This window comes from Arachis hypogaea, chromosome 14, assembly GCF_003086295.3.
Source record: "Arachis hypogaea cultivar Tifrunner chromosome 14, arahy.Tifrunner.gnm2.J5K5, whole genome shotgun sequence".
NCBI classification, from domain to species: domain Eukaryota; kingdom Viridiplantae; phylum Streptophyta; class Magnoliopsida; order Fabales; family Fabaceae; genus Arachis; species Arachis hypogaea.
Genome location: NC_092049.1, coordinates 85027942 through 85045552, shown reverse-complemented (window position 1 = coordinate 85045552; position 17611 = coordinate 85027942). Strand labels below are relative to the sequence as shown.

At 39.5% G+C, this 17611-nt stretch overlaps 1 non-coding gene across 1 annotated transcript; it reads right to left on the bottom strand.

The window, feature by feature from the left end:
• Nucleotides 1-12164: 12164 nt before the first annotated feature.
• Nucleotides 12165-12272, bottom strand: LOC112745451 (small nucleolar RNA R71). The gene has a single exon (XR_003173380.1). It is a non-coding gene; the product is annotated as a small nucleolar RNA R71 (small nucleolar RNA).
• Between the last annotated feature and the right edge of the window lie 5339 nt (nt 12273-17611).

Sequence of the window (17611 nt, the reverse complement as noted above, 5' to 3'; positions counted from 1 at the left end):
ATTCATCGAGACACAGCAGAGCTCCTCACCCCCAACAATGGGGTTTAGAGACTCATGCCATCAGAGAATACAAAGTTTTGATCTAAAATGTCATGAGGTATCAAAATAAGTCTCTAAAAGTTGTTTAAATACTAAACTAGTAGCCTAGGGTTACAAAATATGAGTAGACTATGATAGATGATGCAGAGATCCACTTCTGGGGCCCACTTGGTGTGTGCTGGACTGAGACTTAAGCAATTCTCGTGCAGAGGCCATTTGTGGAGTTGAACGCCAGTTTTTATGCCAGTTTGGGCGTTCAACTCCAGCTTTTGATCCTTTTCTGGCGCTGGACGCCAGAATTGGGCAGAGAACTGGCGTTGAACGCCGGTTTACGTCGTCTATCCTTGTGCAAAGTATGGACTATTATATATTGCTGAAAAGCCCTGGATGTCTACTTTCCAACGCAATTGGAAGCATGCCATTTCGAGTTCTGTAGCTCCAGAAAATCCACTTTGAGTGCAGGGAGGTCAGAATCCAACAGCATCAGCAGTCCTTTTTCAGCCTGAATCAGATTTTTGCTCAGCTCCTTCAATTTCAGCCAGAAAAATACCTGAAATTACAGAAAAATACACAACTCATAGTAAAGTCCAGAAATATGAATTTTTCCTGAAAACTAATAAAAATAGACTAAAAACTAACTAAAACATAATCAAAACTATATGAAATAACCCCCAAAAAGCGTATAAAATATCCGCTCATCAAGTTGCTACTGTTCAAAAATTTGATCTATTGAGAAAGGTTACATCAGTGTTTAATTTGAGCCAATTGGAAGGAGGTGCTTTCCATATGACAGGTACGGAGCTTTTCCTGATTTGTTCTTTGGTTTTATTGTTGCTCTCTTCTGCTAAATTTAGTTTTTAGTTAGTTTTTAGTTTATTTCCAGTATTTTTTAGGAAAAATTCATATTTCTGGACTTTACTATGAGTTGTGTATTTTTCTGTAATTTCAGGTATTTTTCTGGCTGAAATTGAAGGAGCTGAGCAAAAATCTAATTCAGGCTGAAAAAGGACTGCTGATGCTGTTGGATTCTGACCTCCCTGCACTCAAATTGGATTTTCTGGAGCTACAGAACTCGAAATGGCATGCTTCGAATTGCATTGGAAAGTAGACATCCAGGGATTTCCAGCAATATATAATAGTCCATACTTTGCACAAGGATAGACTACGTAAACTGGCGTTCAACGCCAGTCCTCTGTCCAATTCTGGCGTCCAGCGCCAGAAAAGGATCAAAAACTGGAGTTGAACGCCCAAACTGGCACAAAAACTGGCGTTCAACTCCACAAATGGCCTCTGCACGTGAATTGCTTAAAGTCTTAGCCCCAGCACACACCAAGTGGGCCCCAGCACACCAAGTGGGCCCCAGAAGTGGATCTCTGCATCATCCATCATAGTCCACTTATATTTTGTAACCCTAGGCTACTGGTTTAGTATTTAAACAACTTTTAGAGACTTATTTTGTATCTCATGACATTTTCAGATCTAAACTTTGTATTCTCTGACGGCATGAGTCTCTAAACCCCATTGTTGGGGGTGAGGAGCTCTGCTGTGTCTCGATGAATTAATGCAAGTATTTCTGTTTTCCATTCAAACACGCTTGTTCCTATCTAAGATGTTCATTCGCGCTTAACTGTGATGGAGGTGATGAGCTGTGACACTCATCACCTTCCTCAAATCATGAACGTGTGCCTGACAACCACCTCCGTTCTATATACGATTGAATGAGTATCTCTCAGATTCCTTAATCAGAATCTCCGTGGTATAAGCTAGAACTGATGGCAGCATTCATGAGAATCCGGAAAGTCTAAATCTTGTCTGTGGTATTCCGAGTAGGATTCAAGGATTGAATGACTGTGACGAGCTTCAGACTCTTGAAGGCTGGGCGTTAGTGACAGATGCAAAAGGATAGTAAATCCTATTCCAACCGGATCGAGAACCAACCGGTGATTAGCCGTGCTGTGACAGAGCGCGTGAGCGTAGTTTTCACTGGGAGGACGGAAGGTAGCTATTGACAATGGTGATCCACCAACACACAGCTTGCCATAGGGGGACGTGCGTGCGTGAACAAGAAGACAGAGGAAAGCAGAGATTCAGAAGACAAAGCATCTCCAAAACTCCAACATATTCTCCATTACTGCACAACAAGTAATTTTTAATTTATGCTCTACTGGTTACTCACAATTCAATTGATAAACATAATTGACTCCCTGACTAAGATTTACAAGATAACCATAGATTGCTTCAAACCAACAATCTCCGTGGGATTCGACCCTTACTCACGTAAGGTATTACTTGGACGACCCAGTGCACTTGCTGGTTAGTGGTACGCGTTGTGAAAAGTGTGATTCGCAATTCGTGCACCAAGTTTTTGGCGCCGTTGCCAGGGATTGTTCGTGTTTGAACAACTGACGGATTATTTTGTTGCTTAGATTAGGAAAAATCTTTCTTTTTTTTTTGGTTTAGAGTCTTTTATTATTTATCCCTTGTTAAAATACTTTAAACTTATAGCTCAGTTATTTAGAACGTGGTGTTTATGTTCATGATAATTGGCTATCATATTTTTTTAAAAACCTTTTTCAAAAATAATTTTTCTATTAAATCCTGTGCCAAACTTTAAGTTTGGTGTTTTCAAAAATAATCTTTCTTAAAATTTTTGAAGGTCCCATAACTCATTTGGCTAGAGCATTAATCTGTGTTCTTGGTAATTGGGTTAGAGTCTTTTATATTCTTTTCAAAACCTTCTTTTTCATAAATAATATTTTCTCTATTAAATTTTGTGCCAAACTTAAAGTTTGGTGTTTTCTTGTTGATTTCCCTTTGGTTTTCGAAAATTTTGGTTTGGTTTTCTAAAAATTTTAAGTTTGGTGTTCTTTCTTCATGTTCTTGTGTTCTTGTGAGTCTTCAAAGTGTTCTTGAGTTTTCCTTGTGTCTTGATCTTAAAATTTTTAAGTTTGGTGTTCCTTAGTGTTTTCCCTCCAAATTTTTCGAAAACAAGGAGCATTAGATCTAAAAATTTTAAATCTTGTACTATCTTATTGTTTTTCTCTCCCCTCACTAAATTCAAAAATATCTTTTCAAAATATCTCTTCTAACTTCCTAACTTCTTATCTTTTCAAAATTTGTTTCAACTAACTAACTAACTTTTTGTTTGTTTCTTAACTTTTTCAAAACTACCTAACTAACTCTCCCTCTCTCTAATTTTTGAAAATATCTTCCCTCTTTTTCAAAAATATCTTTTTTTAACTAATTAATTTCTTTTTTTTTTATAAACGAAAAAAAAAATTATTTTTTTTAACTTCAAAATTCAAATTCTTTTTAGTTATTTTATTTTATTTAAGTATTTACTTCTTATAAAATAAAATAAATAAAAAGGTAAATCAGTCCAAGTTATATCCATAGATCCATCATGGACATAAGTGGAAATGAACAGTCCAGGAGGACTCTGGGGTCATATTCTAACCCCTCTACTGCTTCATATGGGAGTAGCATCTGCATACCCTCCATTGGAGTCAGTAGCTTTGAGTTGAATCCTCAACTCATTATCATGGTGCAGCAAAATTGCCAGTATTCCGGTCTTCCACAGGAAGAACCTACAGAGTTTCTGGCACAATTTTTACAAATTGCTGACACAGTACATGATAAGGAAATAGATCAGGATGTCTACAGACTATTACTGTTTCCATTTGCTGTAAAAGATCAAGCTAAGAGGTGGTTAAATAACCAACCTAAGGCCAGCATAAGAACATGGAAACAGCTGACAGAAAAATTCCTGAATCAATATTTCCCTCCAAAAAGGATGACACAGCTAAGGCTGGACATCCAAGGCTTTAAACAAGGAGATAATGAATCTCTTTATGATGCCTGGGAGAGATACAAAGAGATGCTACAAAAATGCCCCTCTGAAATGTTTTCAGAGTGGGTTCAGTTAGACATCTTCTACTATGGGCTTGCAGAAGGAGCTCAGATGTCTTTAGATTACTCAGCTGGTGGATCTATCCATATGAGAAAGACAATTGAAGAAGCTCAAGAGCTCATTGATACAGTTGCCAGGAATCAGCATCTGTATCTAAGCAGCAACCCTTCCATGAATGAAGAGGTTAAAACAGTAACTGCTGAATTCAGTACTGTAAAACAAGCTGCTGAATTCAAGCAGCAAATAGATTTTCTAACAAAATAGCTAGCTGAATTCAAAGACAGGTTACAGGAGACAAGGATAGCTAATATACATATGGACGAACAGTTTAAGCAAACAAAGCAGCAGCTATCAAAGCAAATAGCAGAAGAATGCCAAGCAGTTCAATTAAGAAGTGGGAAAACATTAAATACCCCACCTCAAGGCATCAAAAATTCAAGAAATGAGCGACCCACCAAAGATTCCCCTGAGGACAGTAAGAGCCCAGGGAAAAATAATTATGGCACTAAAACGCCAGAAAATGGGTGGAAGGCTGGCGCTGAATGCCCAGACCATGCCCAAAACTGGCGTTCAACGCCAGAAACAAGGCAGGATTGGCGTTCAACGCCAGAAATGGGCAAGAATCTGGCGTTGAACGCCCAAAGAGGGCATAATCCAGCGTTGAACGCCCAAAATGGGCACATTTCTGGCGTTCAGGCGCCAGGAACAGACAGTGAGTTGGCGTCTAACGTCACTCCAGCTTCTGACTCTGGTACTCAATTGCCAGTGAGGGATCAGACACACACAAGTGCTGATAACAACCCCTCTAAAAAGGCTTCTTTAACCACTAAGGTTGAGGAATATAAAGCCAAGATACCTTATCCTCAAAAACTCCGGAAAGAGGAGCAGGATAAGCAATTTGCTCGCTTTGCAGATTATCTAAGGACTCTTGAAATAAAGATTCCTTTTGCAGAGGCACTTGAGCAAATACCTTCTTATGCCAAGTTCATGAAAGAGATCTTGAGTCTTAAAAAGGAGTGGAGAGAAACAGAAAGAGTTCTCCTCACTGAAGAATGCAGTGCAGTCATTCTGAAAAGCTTTCCTGAAAAGCTTAAAGACCCTGGGAGTTTTCTGATACCATGCATATTGGAAGGTGATTGCACCAAGACAGCCTTATGCGATCTTGGGGCAAGCATCAACCTAATACCTGCATCCACTATCAGGAAGCTTGGCTTAACTGAAGAAGTTAAACCAACCCGGATATGTCTCCAACTTGCTGATGGTTCCACTAAATACCCATCAGGCGTGATTGAGGACATGATTGTCAGAGTTGGGCCATTCGCCTTTCCCACTGACTTTGTTGTGCTGGAAATGGAGGAGCACAAGAGTGCCACTCTCATTCTAGGAAGACCCTTCCTAGCAACTGGACGATCCCTCATTGACGTCCAACAGGGGGAAATAACCCTGAGAGTCAATGATGACGAGTTCAAGTTGAACGCTGTCAAAGCCATGCAGCATCCAGACACATCAACAGACTGCATGAAAGTTGACCTTATTGACTCTTTGGTAGAAGAGATTAACATGGCTGAGAGTCTCGAATCAGAGTTGGAAGACATCTTTAAAGATGTTCAGCCTGATTTGGAGGATTCAGGGGACATGAAAGAGCCTCTGAACTTTCTTCTGAAAGAGGAAAAACCTCCTAAACCAGAGCTCAAGCCACTGCAACCATCCTTGAAATATGCATTTCTAGGAGAAGGTGACACCTTTCCAGTGATCATAAGCTCTGCTTTAAATTCACAGGAAGAGGAAGCACTTATTCAAGTGCTAAGGACACACAAGACAGCTCTTGGGTGGTCCATAGGTGACCTTAAGGGCATAACCCAGCTAGATGCATGCACAAAATCCTACTGGAGGATAATGCCAAACTAGTGGTTCAACCACAGAGGCGGCTAAATCCAGCCATGAAGGAAGCGGTGCAGAAAGAGGTCACCAAATTACTAGAGGCTGGGATTATTTATCCCATTTCTGATAGCCCCTGGGTGAGCCCTGTTCAAGTCGTCCCAAAAAAGGGAGGCATGACAGTGATTCATAATGAAAAAAATGAACTGGTTCCTACAAGAACAGTTACAGGGTGGCGCATGTGTATTGACTACAGAAGGCTCAATACAGCCACCAGAAAGGATCATTTTCCTTTACCATTCATAGACCAGATGCTAGAGAGACTAGCAGGTCATGATTATTACTGCTTTTTGGATGGCTACTCAGGCTATAACCAGATTGCAGTAGATCCCCAGGATCAAGAGAAAACAGCATTCACATGTCCATCCGGAGTGTTTGCTTATAGAAGGATGCCCTTTGGGCTATGCAATGCACCTGCAACCTTCCAGAGATGCATGCTCTCTATTTTCTCTGATATGGTGGAAAAATTTCTGGAAGTCTTCATGGATGACTTCTCAGTATATGGAGACTCATTCAGCTCCTGTCTTGATCACCTGAAACTTGTTCTGAAAAGATGCCAAGAAACCAACCTAGTTTTAAACTGGGAAAAGTGTCACTTCATGGTGACTGAAGGAATTGTTCTTGGGCATAAAATCTCAAACAAGGGAATAGAGGTGGATCAAGCAAAAATAGAGGTAATTGAAAAATTACCACCACCTACCAATGTTAAGGCAATCAGAAGCTTTCTGGGGCATGCAGGATTCTATAGGAGGTTTATAAAGGATTTTTCAAAAATCGCAAAACCTCTAAGCAATCTGCTAGCTGCTGACATGCCATTTGTGTTTGACACAGCATGCCTGCAGGCATTTGAAACGCTGAAAGCTAAGCTGGTCACAGCACCAGTCATTTCTACACCAGACTGGACATTGCCATTTGAGTTAATGTGTGATGCCAGTGATCATGCCATTGGTGCAGTATTGGGACAGAGGCATGACAAGCTTCTGCATGTCATTTATTATGCCAGTCGCGTTCTAAATGATGCCCAGAAAAATTACACAACCACAGAAAAAGAACTACTTGCAGTGGTTTACGCCATTGACAAGTTCAGATCATACTTAGTAGGATCAAAAGTAATTGTGTATACTGACCATGCTGCTCTTAAATATCTACTCACAAAGCAGGATTCAAAACCCAGGCTCATCAGATGGGTATTGCTTCTGCAAGAGTTTGATATAGAAATAAGAGACAGAAAAGGGACAGAGAACCAAGTGGCTGATCATCTGTCCCGGATAGAGCCAGTGAAAGGGACGTCCCTCCCCTTTCTTGAGATCTCTGAGACGTTCCCGGATGAGCATCTATTTGCCATTCAGGAAGCACCATGGTTTGCCGATATTGCAAACTATAAAGCTGCAAGGTTTATACCCAAGGAGTACAATAGAATACAAAAGAAGAAATTAGTTACTGATGCAAAGTACTACTTGTGGGATGAACCCTATCTCTTTAAGAGATGTGCAGACGGAATTATCCGTAGGTGTGTCCCCAGAGAGGAAGCACAGAGAATCCTATGGCATTGCCACGGATCTCAATATGGAGGCCATTTCGGAGGTGAACGAACAGCCACCAAGGTCCTCCAATGTGGCTTCTATTGGCCCACACTCTATAAAGATTCCCGAGAGTTTGTACGTAATTGTGACAGTTGCCAAAGAGCTGGTACCTACCTCATGGTTACGCCATGCCTCAACAAGGGATCTTGGAAATAGAGTTGTTTGATGTATGGGGAATTGACTTCATGGGACCTTTCCCACCATCATACTCAAATACTTATATTCTGGTGGCAGTTGACTATGTATCAAAATGGGTTGAGGCTATTGCCACACCCACCAATGATACTAAAACAGTGCTGAAGTTCCTCCAGAAACATATTTTCAGCAGGTTTGGTGTCCCTAGAGTGTTAATCAGTGATGGGGGCACTCACTTCTGCAATAAACAGCTTTACTCTGCCATGGTTAGGTATGGAATTCGCCACAAAGTGGCCACACCATATCATCCACAAACCAATGGGCAAGCTGAAGTCTTGATGAGCGGATAATTTATACGCTTTTTGACATTGTTTTTAGTATGTTTTTAGTAGGATCTAGTTACTTTTAGGGATGTTTTCATTAGTTTTTATGTTAAATTCACATTTCTGGACTTTACTATGAGTTTGTGTGTTTTTCTGTGATTTCAGGTATTTTCTGGCTGAAATTGAGGGACTTGAGCAGAAATCAGATTCAGAGGTTGAAGAAGGACTGCTGATGCTGTTGGATTCTGACCTCCCTGCACTCAAAGTGGATTTTCTGGAGCTACAGAACTCGAAATGGCGCGCTTCTAATTGCGTTGGAAAGTAGACATCCAGGGCTTTCCAGAAATATATAATAGTCCATACTTTGGCCAAGAATTGACGACGTAAACTGGCGTTCAACGCCAGCCTTCTGCCCAAATCTGGCGTCCAGCGCCAGAAAAGGATCCAAAACCAGAGTTGAACGCCCAAACTGGCACAGAAACTGGCGTTCAACTCCACAAATGGCCTCTGCACGTGCTACACTTAAGCTCAGCCCAAACACACACCAAGTGGGCCCCGGAAGTGGATTTATGCATCAATTACTTACTCATGTAAACCCTAGTGACTAGTTTATTATAAATAGGACCTTTTACTAGTCTTTTTGACCATCCTGGATTGTATTTTGATCCTGTGATCACGTTTTGGGGGCTGGCCATCTCGGCCATGCCTGGACCTTTCACTTATGTATTTTCAACGGTAGAGTTTCTACACTCCATAGATTAAGGTGTGGAGCTCTGCTGTTCCTCAAAGTTTAATGCAACGTACTACTGTTTTCTATTCAATTCTTCTTATTTCTCTTCTAAGATATCCATTCGCACCCAAGAACGTGATGAAGGTGATGATTATGTGTGACGCTCATCACCATCTCCCCTATGAACACGTGCCTGACAAACACTTCCGTTCTACATGAATTAAGCTAGAATGAGTATCTCTTAGATCTCCTAACCAGAATCTTCATGGCGTAAGCTAGAATGATGGCGGCATTCAAGAGAATCCGGAAAGTCTAAACCTTGTCTGTGGTATTCCGAGTAGGATTCAATGATTGAATGACTGTGACGAGCTTCAAACTCGCGAATGCTGGGCGTTAGTGACAGACGCAAAAGGAGGGTGAATCCTATTCCAGCATGATCGGGAACCGACAGATGAATAGCCGTGCCGTGACAGGGTGCGTGAGCATATTATTCACTGAGAGGAGGGGATGTAGCCACTGACAACGGTGATGCCCTTGCATAAAGCCAGCCATGGAAAGGAGTAAGACTGATTGGATGAAGATAGCAGGAAAGCAGAGGTTCAGAGGAACGAAAGCATCTCCATTCGCTTATCTGAAATTCCTACCAATGAATTACATAAGTATTTCTATCCCTATTTTATTAATTAATATTCGAAAACCACATAACTGTTTTATATCCGCCTACCTGAGATTTACAAGGTGACCATAGCTTGCTTCATACCAACAATCTCCGTGGGATTCGACCCTTACTCACGTAAGGTATTACTTGGACGACCCAGTGCACTTGCTGGTTAGTTGTATCGAAGTTGTGACAGACTGTAAAACTAGATCAAAGTATCTGGCCTAAGAAGCCATTACCAGAGATCACAATTTCGTGCACCAAGTTTTTGGCGCCGTTGCCGGGGATTGTTCGAGTTTGGACAACTGACGGTTCATCTTGTTGCTCAGATTAGGTAATTTTCTTTTTATTTTCTTTTCAAAAATTTTTCAAAAACATTTCAAAAATTCCTCACTTGTTTTCGAAAAAAAAAAAAGTCTGTTTTCAAAAATATATTTTTCTTCAAAATTTTTTAAAGAATGAATTCTAGTGTTTCATATAACATGTTTTAGCTTGGCTGGCTATTAAGCCATGTCTAACTCCCAGGATTTTGATTGAGGACTATGAATCCATTGCTTTCTTTTTCAAAATGATTTTCGAAAAAAAATAAATAAATAAATAAATAAATAAATAAAAATGTTTTCAAAAATAAATTATTCTATGGCTTCAAAATTTTTAAGAATGAATTCTAGTGTTTCATGAAATATGTTGAATCATATCTGGCTGTAAAGCCATACCCAAACTACTTTGGGATTGGTATTCAACTAATCACTCCAGCCCATGTAATTATATGTTGAAGCTTGGCTGGCTATTAAGCCATGCCTGACCCTTTGATTGAAGCTTTAAGACTAACATGGCAAGATTCCTGGAATTCATATTAAAAATTTTGGAATCCTTATTTTTTAATTTTCACAATAATTTTCGAAAAATATAAAATAAAAATCCAAAAAAATTAGAAAATCATAAAAATCAAAAATATTTTGTGTTTCTTGTTTGAGTCTTGAGTCATGTTATAAGTTTGGTGTCAATTGCATGTGCATCTTGCATTTTTCGAAAATTCATGCATTCATGGTGTTCTTCATGATCTTCAAGTTGTTCTTGGTAAGTCTTCTTGTTTGATCTTGATGAATTTTTGTTTTGTGTCTTTTCATGTTTATCATATGCATTCTTGAATTCTTAATGTCTAAGCATTAAAGAATTCTAAGTTTGGTGTCTTGCATGTTTTCTTTGCATAAAAATTTTTTCAAAATATGTTCTTGATGTTCATCATGACATTCAAAGTGTTCTTGGTGTTCATCTTGACATTCATAGCATTCTTGCATGCATCACATGTTTTGATCTAAAAATCTCATGCATTGCATAATTTTCATGTTTTTCATAAAAATTTCAAAAATCAAAAAAATATCTTTCCCTTTTTCTCTCATCAAATTCAAAAATTTAGATTGACTTTTTCAAAAATTTTTAAAAATCAAATTGTTTCTCATGAGTCAAATTAAATTTTCAATTTGAAAATCTTATCTTTTTCAAAATCTTTTTCAAAAATCAAATCTTTTTCAAAATTCTTAGTTATTTTCGAAAATTCCAAAAATATTTTTCAAAAATCTTTTTCTTATCTTATATCATAATTTTCAAAAATAACATAAATAATTAATGTTTTGATTCAAAAATTTGAAGTTTGTTACTTGCTTGTTAAGAAAGATTCAAACTTTAAGTTCTAGAATCATATCTTGTGATTTCTTATGAATCAAGACATTAATTGTGATTTTAAAAATCAAATCTTTTTCAAAACTAATTTCAATCATATCTTTTCAAAAATATCTTCTTATCTTATCTTTTTCAAAAATATCTTCTCAAAATATCTTTTCTAACTTCCTAACTTCTTATCTTTTCAAAATTTGTTTCAACTAACTAACTAACTTTTTGTTTGTTTCTTAACTTTTTCAAAACTACCTAACTAACTCTCTCTCTCTCTAATTTTCGAAAATATCTCTCCCTTTTTCAAAAATTTCTTTTTAATTAACTAATTATTTTTATTTTTTATTTTTGAATTCAAAAATTTTCAAAAAATACTAACTAATTTTCAAAAACCAATTTTCAAAAATCACTAACTCTTTTTCAAAATAATTTTCGAAAATTATTCCTCCCCCATCTCATTCTATTTATTCATTCATGTCCTAACATCTCATCTCACATTCCAATCCTCACAGTTGTGTTTCTTCCTTTACATCACATCCTTTATCTCCCCCTCTTCTTCTACTTACAAAGGGATCCCTATACTGTGGTATAAAGGATCTCTATCATTATTATCATTTTTCTGGCCATTCTTCCTTGTCATATGAGCAGGAGCAAGGATAAGAACATTCTTGTAGAAGCAGATCCAGAACCTGAAAGAACTCTGAAGAGAAAATTAAGAGAAGCTAAAATACAACAATCCAGAGATAACCTTTCAGAAATTTTCGAACAGGCAGAGGAGATGGCAGCCGAAAATAATAATAATGCAAGGAGGATGCTTGGTGACTTTATTGCACCTAATTCCAATTTACATGGAAGAAGCATCTCCATTCCTGCCATTGGAGCAAACAACTTTGAGCTGAAACCTCAATTAGTTTCTCTGATGCAGCAGAACTGCAAGTTTCATGGACTTCCATCTGAAGATCCTTTTCAGTTCTTGACTGAATTCTTGCAGATATGTGATACTGTTAAGACTAATGGAATAGATCCTGAAGTCTACAGGCTCATGCTTTTCCCTTTTGCTGTAAGAGACAGAGCTAGATTATGGTTGGATTCTCAACCTAAAGACAGCCTGAACTCTTGGGATAAGCCGGTCACGGCTTTCTTAGCCAAGTACTTTCCTCCTCAAAAGCTGAGCAAGCTTAGAGCTGATGTTCAAACCTTCAGACAGAAAGAAGGTGAATCCCTCTATGAAGCTTGGGAAAGATACAAACAGTTGACCAAAAAGTGTCCTTCTGACATGCTTTCAGAATGGACCATCCTGGATATATTCTATGATGGTTTATCTGAGCTATCAAAGATGTCACTGGACACTTCTGCAGGTGGATCCATTCACCTAAAGAAAACGCCTGCAGAAGCTCAAGAACTCATTGACATGGTTGCTAATAACCAGTTCATGTACACTTCTGAAAGGAATCCTGTGAGTAATGGGACGCCTATGAAGAAGGGAGTTCTTGAAGTTGATACTCTGAATGCCATATTGGCTCAGAACAAAATATTGACTCAGCAAGTCAATATGATTTCTCAGAGTCTGCATGGAATGCAAGCTGCATCCAACAGTACTCAAGAGGCATCTTCTGAAGAAGAAGCCTATGATCCTGAGAACCCTGCAATAGCAGAGGTTAATTACTTAGGTGAACCTTATGGAAACACCTATAACTCAACATGGAGAAATCATCCAAATTTCTCATGGAAGGATCAAAAGCCTCAACAAGGCTTTAATAATGGTGGAAGAAATAGGTTTAGCAATAGCAAGCCTTTTCCATCATCAACTCAGCAACAGACAGAGAACTTTGAACAAAATGCTTCTAATTTAGCAAATCTAGTCTCTGATCTATCTAAGGCCACTATAAGTTTCATGAATGAAACAAGGTCTTCCATTAGAAATCTGGAAGCACAAGTGGGCCAGCTGAGTAAAAGGATCACTGAAATCCCTCCTAGTACTCTCCCAAGCAATACAGAAGAGAATCCAAAAGGAGAGTGCAAGGCTATTGACATAAGCGCCATGGCCGAACCTGAGAGGAGAGGAGAGGACGTGAATCCCAAGGAGGAAGACCTCCAGGGATGTCCAGTGATCAATAAGGAGCTTCCCTCTGAGGAACCAAAGGACTCTGAGGCTCATCTAGAGACCATAGAGATTCCATTGAACCTCCTTATGCCCTTCATGAGCTCTGATGAGTATTCCTCTTCTGAAGAGAATGAGGATGTCACTAAAGAGCAAACTGCCAAGTTTCTTGGTGCAATCATGAAGCTGAATGCCAAATTGTTTGGCATTGATGCTTGGGAAGTTGAACCTCCCTTGTTCATCAATGAACTAAGTGATCTGGATCAACTGACATTGCCTCAGAAGAGACAGGATCCTGGAAAGTTCATAATACCCTGTATCATAGGCACCATGATCTTTAAGGCTCTGTGTGACCTTGGTTCAGGAATAAACCTCATGCCCCTCTCTGTAATAGAGAAACTGGGAATCTATGGGGGGTGCAAGCTGCTAAAATCTCACTAGAGATGGCAGACAGCTCAAGAAGACAGGCTTATGGACACGTAGAAGATGTATTGGTAAAAGTTAAGGGCCTTTACATCCCTGCTGATTTCATAGTCCTGGATACTGGAAAGGAAGAGGATGAATCCATCATCCTAGGAAGACCTTTTCTGGCCACAGCAAGAGCTGTGATTGATGTTGACAGAGGTGAAATAGTCCTTCAATGGAATGAGAACTCCCTTGTATTCAAAACTCAAGGATCTCCCTCTGCAACCATGGAGAGGAAGCATGAAAAGCTTCTCTCAAAGCAGAGTCAACCAGAGCCCCCACAGTCAAACTCTAAGTTTGGTGTTAGGAGGCCACAACCAAACTCTAAGTTTGGTGTTGAACTCCCATATCCAAACTCTAAATTTGGTGTTGGAAAGTCTCAACAAAGCTCTGTACATCTGTAAGGCTCCATGAGAGCCCACTGTCAAGCTATTGACATTAAAGAAGCGCTTGTTGGGAGGCAACCCAATGTTTATTTATCTAACTATATTTTTCTTAGTTATGTGTTCTTTATAGGTTCATGATCATGAGGAGTCACAAAATAAATATAAAAATTGAAAACGGAATCAAAAACAGCAGAAGAAAAATCACACCCTGGAGGAGCATCTGTCTGGCGTTCAAACGCCAGAACAGAGCATAGTTCTGGCGCTGAACGCCCAGAATGGGAGCATCCTGGCACTGAACGCCCAGAACAAGCATGGTTCTGGCGTTCAACGCCAGAAATGGCAGCAAATGGGCGTTGAACGCCCAAAATGGGCACCAACCTGGCACTGAACGCCCAGAGTTGTGTGCAAGGGCATTTTGCATGCCTAAATTGGTGCAGGGATGTAAATGCCTTGACACCTCAAGATCTGTGGACCTCACAGGATCACCTCAGGATCTGTGGACCCCACAGGATCCCCACCTACGCTCATCATCCTTCTCCCTTATGAACGCGTGTCTGACAAACACTTCTGTTCTACATGAATTAAGCTAGAATGAGTATCTCTTAGATCTCCTAACCAGAATCTTCGTGGCGTAAGCTAGAATGATGGCGGCATTCAAGAGAATCCGGAAGGTCTAAACCTTGTCTGTGGTATTCTGAGTAGGATTCAATGATTGAATGACTGTGACGAGCTTCAAACTCGCGATTGTTGGGCGTTAGTGACAGACGCAAAAGGAGGGTGAATCCTATTCCAGCATGATCGAGAACCGACAGATGAATAGCCATGCCGTGACAGGGTGCGTGAGCATATGATTCACTGAGAGGAGGGATGTAGCCACTGACAACGGTGATGCCCTTGCATACAGCCAGCCATGGAAAGGAGTAAGACTGATTGGATGAAGATAGCAGGAAAGCAGAGGTTCAGAGGAACGAAAAGCATCTCCATTCGCTTATCTGAAATTCCTGCCAATGAATCTACATAAGTATCTCTATCCCTTTTATTGTTTATTTTAATCTAATAAAGTATCATGTTTAAATCCGCCTGACTGAGATTTACAAGGTGACCATAGCTTGATTCAAGCCAACAATCTCTGTGGGATCGACCCTTACTCACGTAAGGTTTATTACTTGGACGACCCAGTACACTTGCTGGTTAGTTGAACGGAGTTGTGTCCACACATAGTAAAGAGCCATAATAATGATTCCATACAATAACAAAGAGTACTACATTAATGTGATCACAATTTCGTCCACCAAGCATGGTTCTGGCGTTCAACGCTAGAAATGGCAGCAAAGGGGCGTTGAACGCCCAAAATGGGCACCAACCTGGCGCTGAACGCCCAGAGTTGTGTGCAAGGGCATTTTACATGCCTAAATTGGTGCAGGGATGTAAAATGTCTTGACACCTCAGGATCTGTGGACCCCACAGGATCATCTCAGGATCTGTGGACCCCACAGGATCCCCACCTACCTCATCATCTCTCTTTCCATTCATGATCATCCCTTCTTTTTTTCCATTTACCACTCACATCCATACACCCACTACCTTCAAAAATTCAACATCTCTCTCCCACCCAATCCCACCCATATGGCCGAATACACACTCCCATCCATCTCCTCCATATCTTCTTCTTATTCTTCTATTCTTTCTTCTTTTGCTCGAGGGCGAGCAACATTCTAAGTTTGGTGTGGTAAAAGCATAGCTTTTTTGTTTTTTCCATAACCATTGATGGCACCTAAGGCCAGAGAAACCTCTAGAAAGAGGAAAGGGAAGACAAAAGCTTCCATCAAGGGTCTATAGCTCAGTGGTAGAACATTTGACTGCAAATCAAGAGATCCCTGAGATACCTCAAGGGATACATTTTCTTCCACACAATTATTGGAAGCAACTAAGGGTGGAACATCAAGAGCACTCCATCATCCTTCATGAAATCAGAGAAGATCTAAAAGCACTGAAGGAGGAGCAACAAAGGCAAGGAAGAGACATAGAAGAGCTCAAGGACATCGTTGATTCCTCAAGAAGGAAATGCCACCATCACTAAGGTGGATTCATTCCTTGTTCTTAATTCTTCTGCTTTTCGTTTTCTATGTTATATGCTTATCTATGTTTGTGTCTTCATTACATGATCATTAGTAGTTAGTAACTCTGTCTTAAAGTTATGAATGTCCTATGAATCCATCACCTCTCTTAAAATAAAAACTGTTTTAATTCAAAAGAACAAGAAGTACATGAGTTTTGAATTTATCCTTGAACTTAGTTTAATTATATTGATGTGGTGATAATGCTTCTTGTTTTCTGAATGTATGCTTGAACAGTGCATATGTCTTTTGAAGTTGTTGTTTAAGAATGTTAAATATGTTGGCTCTTGAAAGAATGATGACTAGGAGACATGTTATTTGATAATCTGAAAAATCATAAAAATGATTCTTGAAGCAAGAAAAAGCAGCAAAAAAACAAAGCTTGCAGAAAAAAAAAATAGGCGAAAAAAAAATAGAAAGAAAAAGAAAAAGCAAGCAGAAAAAGCCAATAACCCTTAAAACCAAAAGGCAAGGGCAAATAAAAAGGATCCCAAGGCTTTGAGCATCAGTGGATAGGAGGGCCTAAAGGAATAAAATCCTGGTCTAAGCGGCTAAACCAAGCTGTCCCTAACCATGTGCTTGTGGCGTGTAGGTGTCAAGTGAAAACTTGAGACTGAGCGGTTAAAGTCAAGGTCCAAAGCAAAAAAAAAAAAAGAGAGTGTGCTTAAGAACCCTGGACACCTCTAATTGGGGACTTTAGCAAAGCTGAGTCACAATCTGAAAAGGTTCACCCAATTATGTGTCTGTGGCATTTATGTATCCGGTGGTAATACTGGAAAACAAAGTGCTTAGGGCCACGGCCAAGACTCATAAGGAAGCTGTGTTCAAGAATCATCATACTGAACTAGGAGAATCAATAACACTATCTGAACTCTGAGTTCCTATAGATGCCAATCATTCTGAACCTCAATGGATAAAGTGAGATGCCAAAACTATTCAAGAGGCAAAAAGCTATAAGTCCCGCTCATATGATTGGAGCTATGTTTCATTGATAGTTTGGAATTTATAGTATATTCTATTCTTTTTATCCTAATTGATTTTCAGTTGCTTGGGGACAAGCAACAATTTAAGTTTGGTGTTGTGATGAGCGGATAATTTATACGCTTTTTGACATTGTTTTTAGTATGTTTTTAGTAGGATCTAGTTACTTTTAGGGATGTTTTCATTAGTTTTTATGTTAAATTCACATTTCTGGACTTTACTATGAGTTTGTGTGTTTTTCTGTGATTTCAGGTATTTTCTGGCTGAAATTGAGGGACTTGAGCAGAAATCAGATTCAGAGGTTGAAGAAGGACTGCTGATGCTGTTGGATTCTGACCTCCCTGCACTCAAAGTAGATTTTCTGGAGCTACAGAACTCGAAATGGCGCGCTTTCAATTGCGTTGGAAAGTAGACATCCAGGGCTTTCCAGCAATATATAATAGTCCATACTTTGGCCAAGAATTGACGACGTAAACTGGCGTTCAACGCCAGCCTTCTGCTCAAATCTGGCGTCCAGCGCCAGAAAAGGATCCAAAACCAGAGTTGAACGCCCAAACTGGCACAGAAACTG